Here is a 15,003-nt window from a genome sequence, read left to right as displayed (position 1 = left end):
TCCTCAATCCCGTGTGGGGGGGTTGCTAGTTTCCCATTCTTAGGTGGCGGATTGAGGAATGCCCACTGGCGTAGAGCTGGATGGTATACAAATAAAATATTTGTAGTATGTGAAGCACCCCTATAGTACTCAGGAGTTCTGATTAATGTTTTCTTTTGACGAGATGAAGAGTTCTGTATAATTTATAACAAAATTTTCACTTAATTACTATTTTTTAATAATTTTTAAAAAATGAAGTATTAACTTTTTATCAAAAATTGAAATCGAATTGTAAGCGGCTCAATAGTTTCATTTCATAAATATTCAGAATTTCTGATACATAAACAAAATATTAAAGAATAAAAAAAATTAACAGTTTTTGAAAAGTCAATTTTTATATACAATAGTTCTGATTAGATTCTCTGCTTTCTTTCAACAAGACGAAGAGTTTTCTATATTTTTTAATGCGAGATTCGCTCAATAACAATTTTTAAACAATCAATATATTAAAAGTCAAAGGAGCCACGTTTGATATTCGCGCTATACAATATTTATATGTTTATTCCAAAATAGCAATAAAGCAAAAAATACATATTGATGTTTCGACTTTTCTACGAATACATTAGATCTTCTACAATGTAATAAAACTTTGCAAATTTTACATATCAAATCTTCTTAAGATCGCATTCATATCAAACTTCCCACTCTTTGCAAATTGAATTATTATAATTCCTTGTGGAGAACGTAGTATATATCCATGTATTATCAACGTGTAGTCTAAATTGCTACGCCTGGACATTCCTAAATCTTACATATTCTGTGACTTGGATTTTTATAATTTTTTTGTTCCATCAACATATATTAATAATTATTGATGGTTCATTTAATAACATAAATTAATAGAGATGAAGAACTCTCTGAACGACATCTTTCTCATTCGCTTGTTAACAATGATGATAACGGTGATCACTGTTAACCATAGGAATAAGAAGGACATCGTTCAAAGAGTTCTCTATTGATTTATATTATATTAGGGATGCACCGGATATTCGGGAAGTATCCTGTATTATCCGATACGTTTTTACTATCCGATCGGATAGTTGGATATCATTAGGATCCGAGAATATATTCGGTTAAAATTTGATATCATTAAATTGATTTTTTTTTATACAAATGTTCTAGAAATAAGTATGCATATTCATAACATATAATATCTTATACATTGTGGCAAAATTACAATCTTTTTCCCTATAGTCTTTATTTTTTTTTTTAGAAGATGCTTTCTCGGAATCCGATCGGATATCCGGAAAATGTTGGATATCCGACTCGAAGAAATTGTTTTCTCGAATATCCGATCGGATGCCGGATATCCGATATTACATTTTGTCCGGATATCCCATATCCAGTATACAGTAATTTTACGATCCGGTGCATCCCTATATTATATTAAATGAACTATCAATAACTATTGACATAAGCTATGTTGATGGAACAAAAAATTATAAAAATCCAAGCTACAGAATATGTAAGATTTAAGGATGTCCAGGCGTAGCAATTGAGACTACAGGTTGTTAATCCATGGATGTATACTATGTTCTCCACAAGGAATTATAATAATTTAATTTGCGAAGAGTTTTTGGAAAGTTTGATATGAGTGCGATCTTAAGAAAATTTGATATATAAAATTTGCATTAAGTTTTATCACATTGAAGAGAACCTGATGTAAAAAGATCGAAACGTCTGTATGTATTTTTTATTGCTATTTTAGGATAAACATATAAATATTATATAGTATAAACAAATAATATTATATAATACAAGCGTGGCTTTTTTGCATTTTTATATATTGGTTGTTTGAATTTAATTCGTTGGAGCCTAATACATTGTACTTATTTGTTAAACTTAATTTTTAAACAATTTAAAAAAAAGGGATGGTAACTTTTTATCGAAATTCAAGATTGAATAGTTCTGAGCAGCTTAATAGCTTTATTTTGTGAATACCTAAAGTTCCTGATACATAAAAAACAATTTTGGCATTTAACAAAATTTATATTAAAAAATTAAAAATTAAAAAAAAATTTTTATACAGTAGTTTTGTTTTACGTTAATTATCACTCTATCTATTTCGAAGAGTTCTCAGCGATTAAAACCAACACAGACCAAAAAATAAAAGAGATATGTACTGTGACGTGATGTTTTCATCGTCCATTACAAAGGTTATTTGACCTGACCGGAAATAGCGCGGCATTTTCGTCCTGTGTCCTCCCGACGCGGAAGGCAGACATGTCGGCGCTTATCGCAATTTCTAAGCGACTTCTATTGTTGTGTTTCGCGAATATTATTGTTTCTTTTTTTTAAGAGTTTCTCTAAGATTTTATTATCGGCGGTTCAAAAGTGTAGTTTGTACAGTGAAATTTCGTCTCAGCTTAACGAACATCAAGGAAGAGGATTGGAGATGCACATCTGCACAGAAGCGTGAGGTGCTACAGAAAGGGGTAGCACGCAGAAGACATCGCTTTGATTTTTTGCAATAATATTCTGTTTGTGAGCGTATAATTCCGTTGCCGGATTCCTTCTAGGCACTTGTTAAAGAGGGAACGACTCGAACGGCATGAGGGGACGGATCCACTTTCTTCCATAAAACGAGTAGGAGATCCCGCTGCCGGTGCCGCAAGGAAGCTTCTGCTGGGAGAGAATGCTCTACAAGTCATATCCTGCGCACGAGGATACAAGGCGCGTGACGCGACAGCGACTCGCGAAGGCTTTCGGAATCCGTGAGAGGGCTCCAATCAGGCGATAAGACTTATCACGTGGGTTTGCGGTGCCTGCATGCCGCCGAAAGGACCTCCGTCGAAAGGGTCCGGCACTTGTGCTGTGGCGAGCTCGAGGGTAGGACGTGCGAGGACACAGGGGACATGTTGAGAAGTCAAGAGTGTGAGAGACGAGCGGCCAGAGGAGGATTCCATAGTAAGACGAGCGCAGTATCTGGTATTGTAAATTTTTAGATCGCACGAATATGCGAATATATCGTTTATTTTTGTTGAGTCTGATACTGTAGCGAATAACTGTGTCACCATAGCGAGCGTGCAGAGCGTGATCGTGCCATCCCGTCCGATACCTTACGGATTCTGTTAATTTCGAATCAGTTATTTACACCGCGGCCAAGTCATTTTGCATTGTATTGTCGTGTCACATTTTGTATCGTATTTGAATGTCGAAATTGTATTAGATTAGATTTCAGATAATATTCTCCTCGTGCTCTAGAATCTTGTCATTTTCCGTTGAAATAGTTCTCATTATTCTTTCGGTCAAGCTTGAAGTCAGAGTAGGTTATGCGAGGAGGTTATATCTATGCAAGGTTAAGCACGATTAACTATCATTGCATTCCGATTACTTTCTCTAATTACGATATCAACCGTTCGTAGAGTCGCTCAAAAATTTAAAGCTCGTACCGTCGAGATAGGAAATCCTTGTATCTAATACTGCGTTTCGAGAACGTCGCTTGGAAGGGCAATCACGCCTCCTCAATGCTTTGTATAATGCATGATTACTAATTTATCGTCCAGCGTGTATGACATCGTGTAAATGAGTAAGAGAATATATTTATCATTTATTGTTACGACTCTGCACATTTTATTGTTGTATCGCCTTGCTCGTTTTTCAAAATATCCTCCGTTCTCAGCCATGAATCATCCTCTCTGCCAATACCGGCTGAGCAGTCGGTTATCAGTCGACCGTGTTCGTGATCCTATAGCGATTTTTATAATTTAAGCTATCTCGAAAACCGTGGGTCCAATCGCTTTGTCGCCTAATATTTTCTGACAGAGCTCATCGAGGACTATCCAGAACTTTAATCAGAACTACTCAATAATTTCAAAAAATTTTTGATTACCCTTCCCATGTAGTGTATCTCGCAAAATATTGGTCCAATCACTTTGAGCTTCAATACTTTTCGACAGAGCTCGCCGAGAACTGTCCAGAACTCCACTTCAATCAGTACTCTCAAAAAATTTTTCACCTAATACTTTTCGTTAGAGCTTGTCAAGAACTGTTCAGAACTCTAATCAGAACTATTGGAACTCTTAAAAAATTTTTGATGACTTATATATCGCGTATCTTGAAAACTGTTGGCCCAATCGTTTAATCACCTAATACTTTTTGATAGAATTCGTTGAATATTACTCATAACTTTAATCAGAACTACTGGAACTCTTAAAAAATTTTTCAACATCGGATTTAGAAAAATATCGATTATCTATCAAATGTTTTGTATCTTCCAAACTAATTGCTTTGTTACAAGTTCTATCGAAAAATATTAGGTCAAAGCGATCGGATCAACATGTTGGAAGATACGAGATATTTGAAAAATAGTTGATATTTTTTAAGTCCTACGTCAAAAAATTTTTTAAGAGTTTCAGTAGTTCTGATTATAGTTCTGAACTATTCTCGGTAAGATCTGTCGAAAAATATTGAAGCTCAAAGCGATTGGACTAATATTTTGCGAGATACACTACATGGGAAGGGTAATCAAAAATTTTTTGAAATTATTGAGTAATTCTGATTAAAGTTCTGGATAGTCCTCGATGAGCTCTGTCAGAAAATATTAGGTGACAAAGCGATTGGACCCACGGTTTTCGAGATACAGAGCATTCGAAATATATCATTAAAAATTTTTTAAGTCCGATGTCGAAAAATTTTTTAAAAGTTGCATTAGTTCTGATTAGGGTTATGGGTAGCTATCGACAAGTTTTATCGAAAAATATTAGATGAAAAAGCGATTAGATGACTATATATGGAGATACGTGCTTTTTCAACCAATTAATCAGATTTCGTTTTAAGTACATATTTCTTTTATTTTTAGATCTGTGTTGGTTTTAATTGCTGAGAACTCCTCGAAATAAATAGAGTGACAATTAATGTCTAATAGAACTACTTTAAACAATTTTTTTTTATAAATTTTGTGAAGTGTCTGAATTGCTTTTTATATATCAGGAACTCTAGGTATTCACAAAATAAAGCAATTAAGTTGCTCAGAACTATTCAATCTTAAATTTTGATAAGAAGTTAGTATCCCATATTTTAAAATTGTTTAAAAATTATTATTAAGCGAATCTCGCTTTAAAAAATACAAAGAACTCTTTGTCTCGTTGAAAGGAAACCGAAACTGTAATCAGAACTATTGTATTTAAAAACTTATTTTTCAAAAATTTTTAATCTTTTTTTATTTACCAAAATTTTTTTATGCCTTAGGAACTCTAGGTATTTATGAAATGAAGCTATTGGGCCGCTCAGAACTATTTGATCTCGATTTTCAATAAGAAGTTAGCATCCCATTTTTTAAAAATTATTTAAAAATTATTATTAAGTAAAACTCTTTTTAGAAATTATATAGAATTCTTCGTCTCGTCAAAAGGAAATGGGAACTCTAATCAGAACTCTTGAATTCTGTAGTTGGGGTGTTAACTTCACATACCCGAACTTGATCAAAATACATAGATCTTCAACATTTATTGAGATCCAATAATCTTGGTTCCCCGAAACTCGTCGACTTGCGTAAAGTATTATAACAGCCGCTACATAACATGTAGCTTGTGTTAGCGTCGAGACATAGTCGTACGTCTCTTAATTTTTTCACATAAAAGTAGCTTAATAATAGTTAAAATATACTAACCTTTTGGAGCCTTCGATATTTTTTGGAGACAAATCGAATTTATCGATATCTTCTCTCGAGTCTTCAGTTTCACTATAATTTGCTTCTATGTCCTTATCATATCGATTCTTATATTTATTATTATCTCGCAAAGCTCTCATTCTTACATCTTTATACATATCACCCCGAGAAATAGTGTTGATATTTAATACATCCCTTTTGCTGTATTTTTTGTTTCGTTTGCTTTTGTTTTCAGTTTGTACTACATAAAGTCGATACAATTGCAGCAATATCACTAATGTATTCTTGCACGTGAAGAATATATTCATGTAACTAACTATCTGATAATGAATTATCAATATCAAACGAAATGCCAAAAATGGTCCGTCCTGCAAAATATAAAATATATACAATTGATATATGTAGATGTAAACATATACCGACTAATCACAGTTGCGTTTTTGAGATATTAAAACAAATATTAAATAGAAATAATGCAAGTAAGAGCCTTAATAATAGAGCTAATACTATAGTTGTAATGTAATTTATATATGCATATTTTTAACATATGTTTCTTACATAAATATAATAACCGAACGTTTCAGCTCAATTCGAGCCATCTTTAGCAGTCTTACATAATTAAAATTCTTGGCATACATCATCAGGTAATCAGGTAATATAAAGAAGTAATAGAGTGCAATATGCATCATTTACATGACTCTGGTTTTGTCACTATGAGCATTATGTCTTATAAGAAATTTGTATTGATTTTTCCGTTGAGTCGATCTATTTATTTTAATTGCAGTTATGGATTGCAGTAATTTACATTTAGTTAAACAACTAACTGACAGTTACACATTCCATATTTGTTAATCTGAGAGACTTTCCATGCTGCATTCTATTACATCTTCGTACGATTATTTGATGGTATATCAAGAATTTCAATTATGCAAGATGGCTCGAATTGAACCGAAACGTTACTATAACTATACTCTACTATACTCTATTATAATATTTATGTAAGATTTCGGACATATATTAATAATATAATCGTACCAATATTAAGGCTTTTATTGTCATTGTTTCTATTTAATATTTGTTTTATTATAGATATACACCTTTGAGCCTCTTAGGAATTTAGAAATACTTGCGATTTCTTCGCATTTCACGAATAGTTAAATATCTTGTTAAAAAATCATAGAAAAGTTTTTGACTACACATTTTTGAAAACGTAAAGACATGCCTTTAAATTGGCGTTCAAATTTTCTACAACGTTTTGTTTCCAAATTACATAAAATCTATTTCGTATTATTTTTGTATTACTTTAGAGCGCCTTTGATGAAATATCGCTCAAAATTTAATGTAAAAATATTTTAAAGTTAGGCCAAGTTTTAAAATGTTCTTCAAAAAATTTGATACGATGACTTTTTGCAAAAATATCGAATATTTTATTGTGTAAAATTTTATTACGTGTAACTTACTTCTTCTGATTTTTAATTTCTTTTCTGTTTTTTAACTCCGTAATTAAAAAACTTACGGAAAAAAAGACAAGAAAAAACATGTTTGTTATAATATACGCTTGATTCGTATAAACTTTTCAAAATTTAAAAAAATTTTTTTCGACGTCAATATTAAAGAAGGCTTTTACATAATGAAAGTTTTACACAACGAAAAAATCGGTATCTCAGTGAAAAAATATCGTTCCAATTTTTTTTAAAAAACCATTTTAAAGGTCGAAAAGCCAACTTAAAAAAATTTTTGTATTCAATTTCGTCAGATAACGTTTTATCAAATTGCAGTGTTACAAAGTAAGATAAAAATATTTTGCAGAAAATTCAATCTTTTGTCATAAGTAAATTAGGAACAAAATGCAATAGAAAAATGTTTGCATATTTAAATTCATATCTTTGCACTTTAAAATGTGGGATTGAAAATTTGTTTACGATTTCTTTTATTGAGATATTTAACTTTACATAAAATGCGAAAACACTGCAAGTGTTTCCACATTTTTAGCTAGTGGTGTATACAGAATGTATCAAAAGTCTGAAAATCTCAAAAGCAAAACATTTTTGAGGAAAATGTTTCCAACAAAGTTATAGGATTTGGGGGTCGCCTCGTAAATCGCTAAAAAGAAAGTCATTTTTAGAATTTTTTTTAAAGTATGCAATGGATCGTTAAAAAAATTTTTGGTGTTTTACTACATTAAAGAGTAAAAAAAATTTTTTTTATTTCAATGTAGTTCATTTTGTAACTTTTATAAATAAATGTTGACGCAACCTCATCGACGGAATCGTGAATCGGTGGGAAATCTAACGCCTTTTGTATAAAACAAAAAAACAAAATGATTTCTTATTTTGTATGACAGTACCTTGTCGATGAAGTTAAAAGTTAAAAATTATAATAACAAAATGGTGAGACTTTAAAGACATAAGTACGATTTTGATCCCAAAAATTTCAATTTATTTATGCAATAACAATTGTTTTAATTAATTAATTAAACTAATTATTTTATTAAATTTATAAGTTTATCGACAAATTATGACATTAAACAATATGTATGCATAGGGACAGCTGGACGAGGCTATTAAAAAGCGTGGTCAAAAGTGGTTATTTGATTTAATTCAATCGAATCAAATAGTTTTTGAGTTATCTTTCCCAGTTTCGAAAAATTAGTTTCGAAGAAAATTGGTATGACCAAAAATTGCGAGAATAATATCGTAGAACGAAAGCGACATCTCGATCTAACTAAATCAGATGACCACTTTTGATCACGCTTTTTAACGGCCTCGTCCATGTGAGTTCGATCTTCTATTCTCGAATCTATACTCCATGATCGAACCGAACAGAGGGTCTTGGTGCGCGCACTGTACATCTATGCATCATAAATGGGCCGTAACTTCCTAATTTGAATTTTGTTCTGTAACTTTGGAAATATATTTTTTACATTTATTACTATCGATTAAAGCAAAAAAAATTTTTTCGATTTTTTGAACCGACATGAATCGACATTCTCCTTAAAAAGGTTTATTCACTCATCCATTTGACCTTGAATGGCATCGCCAAAATTAGATCAAGGTCAAATCGATTTTTTTTTTATGGAATATCCTATTTTTGATGCCAGAATCTAATAGCTGGTATTAAGAGCTTTTCAAAACATTATAATGAAATCATTTTTCATTAAGTATTTTTCAAGCTATAAAGCTTGGAAGTTACGACACCGGTCGACATTAGCGTTACCCAGTGTGTCCAACGATCCGACGGTTAAAATCTCTTGAATGTTGTTCAGAATCATATCTTGGATAATATTTGTTCAAGGCCAAGGTCATTGAAGATTATTCCTCTTATTTTCATTTTTGAACTAAAAATTCATTTTTACGTAAAAATGAAAGTAAGAGGTACGACCTCTAATGATCTTGATCTTATCAAATGTTATCCACATCATAATCCTGAACAATATTTAAAAGATTGTAGCCATTGGTCAGACATCTCTGATAGTGCTAATGTCAATATCCTAATTTTCAAATTTTCTAGATAAAAAAAACACTTAATGAAAAATAACTTTACTACAGTGTTTTAAAAAGTTTTTAACATCAGTTATTAGATTCTGGCCTAAAAAAATATGGTCCCGTTAAAAAAAATCGATTTGACCTTGATCTGACCTTGATGGCGCCACTCAAATAGATGTGATCAGTGAATAGACCTTTTTAAACCCTACAACTTTTGAAAGCATTTTTCTAAAAAATGTTTTGTTTCCGAGATATTCTCGGTCGTTTCCAGATTTTTGATACACCCTGTATATGTATTTATGAAGAATCGAATAAATTCTAAAACTTATTAAGAAAAAAAAGATTTTCTAGATTTGCTATGATTTATCATATTTGTATTTACTTTTATCCAAAATATTTTATTTTATTTATTTTATTATTCAAAATATTTTTACTATTCCCTGGCAGAAAAATTTTTATAAAGTACGCTAAAAACTATTTCTAAATATGTGGTTGAGAACACGGAAGCAGTTTGGTGTAGAATTCTACTTCTAAGTAAATCGATTTATGCCTTTGTACGCAAACAACACCAATTATGGCAAACTACGCCAGAAAATATGCCTAATTATGCCCAAAAGTACGCTTAACTACGCCTAAGTATGTGAATGAATCATGAAAATAGTTTGGCGTAGAATTCTATTCTTATGCCAAAGATTTATGCCTTCTTACGCGAAACTATACCCGTAGTTTCGGGTATATTTACACTATTGTTTAAAGTAACATGATGATATCTTGAACTTATTTGGCATGAATTTAAGATCACGTTGTTGTCATGATGGATTAGAATTCCATCGTAGCATAAATATTTTAATATTAAAGCCCAACTTTGATGTTTTTGAACCATACTTTCTTATTATGAGTTTATGCATCTCTGCCATGGTCCTCTGTCAGCCGAGATGCATAATGAGTAAAAGTATATTTTAATAGATATAATTCCGCGTAAAATAGCGTAGAATAGCTTACTTTGTTAGAAACATCGAAAAATTAAAAGGTAAGTATTGTATTTTGGCATAGTTTGGCATAGAAATACGCATCTCAGGAAACGATTTTTTCGTGCAACCGTATAGTTTGGCGTAAATAGGCATAGTTATTTCTGTGTCCAACTATTCGATTGTAGAGTGTGATTCTGTGTAAAAAGACGTAGAATGGCATACTTTCTCCAAATACTACGAAAGTATAAACATTAATTTGGCGTAGTTCGACATAAAAATGCATAGTTCAGGAAGTAATGATTATTAGTTGCGCGTAGCTACTAATAATAGTACTTTGATGTACTTTCTATGCTTAATTAGATCCAAGTACATCATTTTACTATCTTTCGCGTAGTTATTTCTATGTTTAACAACGCAATTCTACACCACAATCATAGAAATAGAAAGGCGTACTTTTTGGCGTACTTTGGCATAGAAATTTTTTCACCAGGGTTTCGATGCACTTTTACACTCTGATTATAATCTAGAACAAAATTTAACCTTTTTTTTTGCTATATGATTGCGAACAGTAATTTCCGATGTATTTTTGTCTGTTAAACACGAATCTGTTAACAAAAATTTACAATTTTGAGAAAAAAATGGCATCAAAAAGGCCAAAAATGATTTTATTGAGGGTTCTCAAGAATGCAATAGTACCAGCAACTAGTTTCTTTTTTCTAATTCACATTTTTTTAATTGTTGCTATACCAAAGTATCAACTTTAAAAAGCATTTAATATGATTCTTTGTTTCTGAGATATATAGCAGTTTAAAAATAATTCTTTTCTCATATGATACACGATACACTTGCACTAAGAAAAATTGTAATGATGCAAAAGACATCGTCCCAGGCCGTACGCCAGCCGGATGCCACGGCATTTTATGCCGTGATGAGGGCGCAGTGCGCCCGACATTATTTTTAATCAACTTCAAACAAAAATCATATGATAGCAGCTCGAATCGAAGACTCGTGTTCGGATCGAGAAGCTCCGAATACGACCGAGCACCACCGAGCTTCGGTCCCCGCAAGATATCGCCGAGAGGCGTAATCGTAGGGAGCCCAATAGGCAAAGAGAGCCAATCATATCCGAGCTCCGAGGAAGAAGTATTTTAAAATTATACAAAAGACATGGTATTCCTCGTCTTTTTCACGACAACTCTTGTCCTGATCAGATTCCGATTAGCCGATAAGACATGGTATTCCGAATCGCTGTGCTAAGTCTGCTCCGATTCTTGCGCCACACAGTAATTTAAATCAGTTGTGAAAAAAGTCTAAAATAAAAGAATTTAATTTGAGTATTTTGAGCGTGTTATATTGTTGTAAACATTCCAAAATATTAAAAACTATAAATTTTCGTCGATAATATTAATTTACAATGGCGTGTATAATAAGGTAATTTTGTTTATGCTCCTGCCCGTTAACATATCATCGTGATCGCTTTGACCACGCGTTGTTAATAGCGTTGCTATTTACGTAAGATATATTATATTGTGTCTATGTATTGAACGTGTTATATTGTTGTCTATGATTTTACTGGAATAACGAACTCCCAGTCATGTAATTTCTAATAGGTTTTTTATTTGGTGCTAAATTCAATATTGATTACTGCAGTTGTAGATTAATAGTTCAATATTCACAACATTAAACTTTTAAGAGTTCGAAATAATTACAAATGTTTGCAGATGTTGAATTTAGATTAAATCTCATTATTTTTTATCAAAGAATTTGTGTTATCAAAATGCTCACACGTGCGGTTTGCAAAGTTATTATAATTTTTAGGAATAGGGGAGACCGAGTTATATGGAGTAAGTTGTTACAGTAGTTTTTTTTAGTTGTCACAGTTGGCACCACATTTTTACGAATTTTTATATGTGATTATTATAATACTCTACAACTTCATGTAGTTTAACCATATTTATACTGTAGAAGACTCAACGTATGTTATCTTGATTTCTATTGTTAAAATAAGTATTTTATTGTAAAATCGCTTAGGTTATTATATATATATATATATATATATATATATATATATATATATATTAGGTGTTGGAATTAATTCGTAGCGTTTTTTAATGAAAGAATGTTATTTATTTCACATGAGCATTAAAAAATACATTAATGAAAGTACTTCCCATCTCTTGTAAAACGCTACGAATTAATTCCAACACCTAATATATATATATATATATATATACGCTAGGAGTATATGATTATCATTTTGTATATTTTTTTTACATACATTTGATAACATATTTTGTTTGAATCAATATATGTATTGGTTTTCAATCTATATTTTTTCGAATCAAAAAAGTTATGCATAGGTAATGCATAGATATTCATTAATTTAAATACATTATTACGGAAAAAAATTGCTAACAACTTATCCCGATCTCCCTTAGGTATTCGCAATGAATATTTAGAATTATTCTTCCAATGATACAAACATAAGAATTTGAAGAGAACGGAATTATTAATTGAACTCAAAGAATTTATTAATGTAAAAAAAAATATAAATACAGATTTACTTGAAGATACATTATTGAAATTTATAAAAAATGTCGCAAGTCGTTGGAAAAAATGTAGCCCCAACATAAAAACGTTTAAATCTGCAATAGTAAATGCTGAATTCAAATTTTGAGATTTTACCTGTAAATACACTGCAAAATGTTTACAAAATGTTTATTAAATATTTTTTAGTGTTGGGATTTAGTTACTCATTTTGACCGATTTTCAGTTTGGTTTCTCCTTATATCGATCGGCATTTAGGCGCACAGATTGGTAAAGTAAGGAGCCAGAACCAAATTGAAAATCGGCTGAAATGTGCAACTACGCTCGCACGTACGCATACAAGATAACCCACTACTACCGCATTATCGGATACCCTATAAGTGCAAACACAAAAATGCAAATATATACAGGATATCTCTATGGGTCGGGGCCACATTGGGGACAGAGAATGGATCAAAGGAAATAAAAAATTCTTATACAATTTTGAGATACTGGCTGTAGTTTTCTGAATTAGAAAAGGAAACGTCTAAGCCAATATGCGATCAAGCCGCGCCGCGCGAATTCGTAGGACGACCCACACTCGAACGGCGGCGGCGGCGGCGCGTAGGGATGGGGCAGTAGCGTTTCGTCGCTTGACACAGTCTGGCATGGTGGTCCTATGTGTTTCGCTGCATCGTGTCTACACTATCCAAAATGTTTCAGCTATTTTAGCTGAAGTTTTCCTCACACATTTCTTATCATTATAAATCACGTTATTTAGTACGATTAAATACGTTTTAACATAATTATAGATATGTTAAGCTAATTAATGTAATTAATTAGAGCACTACGCAAAGCATATGCTGATCGTCGCGATATCTTTCCGCGATTATTATGCGATGTTTCTATTTAATTAATAAGAAAAAAATTTTTTTACTATAGTTCTAAAGTACTTTTAAAGCTATTCTGTTTTCATTCTGAAATTTTTTTCTATCTCTTACAATTCCAGCGACATTCGCTTCGAAAGAGAAATACCGATTTTTTTCTAAAGGGTGTTCTACCCCCTAAAAGTGCGTATAAGTACGTATAAAAAAATACTTGTCGCTAATTTTTGTCTGGAGAATAATATAGTAAATGCCTATTAAAATCGGAGAGAGACAGTTTGATCCCTTTCCTTGTAAGTTATAGATTTTTTTAATGTGATGAACATGGGCAATAAATTTGATGGATAGTTTAATCGAAATAAACTGAAACATTCAATTTTCAATTAGTGTTTTTCAATACACTTAAGGTTTCAGTTACTACAAATTTAAACATCTCATTAACGTATACATAAATAATTTTTTCAGTGACAGAAAATTTAAATTTTATTCATCAGTGAACATAAAAGATTAATAAAATTTAAGAATGTTTCTAACGGTGTACAATAAAACTTGTTAAACGCCAAGAAACGTGTGAAAAAGAATCTCAGTCAAATGCGTCATTATACATGGAAAAATAATACATCTGGATTTACAATGTAGCGGTTATCTACCTGAGCTTCTACTAATAATTTCAAGTGTACACTCATTAACATATCAAAAAATAAAATTTCGACTAAATATAGCATAAAACGACGCGATAATTCCGATAAAGTGTGTCTCGAAGCGTAATTAAATAGAAACATCGCATAATAATCGCGGAAAGATATCGCGACGATCAGCATATGCTTTGCGTAGTGCTCTAATTAATTATTAGGAGTACAAATTAGTTCGATTCATTTTTTTGTGTTCAAAAATGCATTTATTTCAAAACAAAATGAATGAACAGATTAATTAAAGTATTGTCCATCGCTGGCTACTACTTTTCCCCATTTCTCAGGCAATTTTCGAATTCCATCTCGAAAAAATGACTCATCTTTGGAGGCGATTCAATTTTCGATTTCTGTGAAAGAAGTGAACCGATGACTTGCCAAATCGTGCTGCATCCTTCGGAACAACCAGTAATCAGAAGGAGCAATGTCCGGAGAATACGGCGGGTGCGGTAAAACATCCCATTTGAGCGTTTCCAAATATTTTTTTACGACTTTTGCGACATGAGGCCGAGCGTTGTCATGAAGAAAAATAACTTTATCATGTCTTTGTTCGTATTCCGGCTGTTTTTCTCGCAATGCACGGCTCAAATGAATCAATTGTAGCCGATACCGATCGCCCGTAATGGAATCGCCAGCTCATAGTAAACAACACCCTTTTGGTCCCACCAAATACAGAGCATGATCTTCGAACCATGAATGTTCGGCTTTGGTGTTGATGTTGAGGTCGATGGCAACGATTGACCGGGCTTAGCGTAGTATTTTTTCTTCTTGGGGTTGTCGTAGAATATCCACTTCTCA

At 32.0% G+C, this 15,003-nt stretch overlaps 1 long non-coding RNA gene across 1 annotated transcript in view; it reads right to left on the bottom strand.

Annotated features, from left to right (window-relative positions):
- LOC147907486 (uncharacterized) overlaps window positions 1–15,003 on the bottom strand; it is a 210,857-nt gene that overhangs the window by 111,226 nt on the left and 84,628 nt on the right. The window lies entirely within an intron of this gene.

This window comes from Acromyrmex echinatior, chromosome 13 (assembly GCF_024713525.1).
Source record: "Acromyrmex echinatior isolate Ae372 chromosome 13, ASM2471352v2, whole genome shotgun sequence".
In the NCBI taxonomy this organism is placed as follows: Eukaryota; Metazoa; Arthropoda; class Insecta; order Hymenoptera; family Formicidae; genus Acromyrmex; species Acromyrmex echinatior.
Note: the sequence above shows the minus strand (reverse complement) of the source record. Positions and strands in the feature narration are given on the sequence as shown.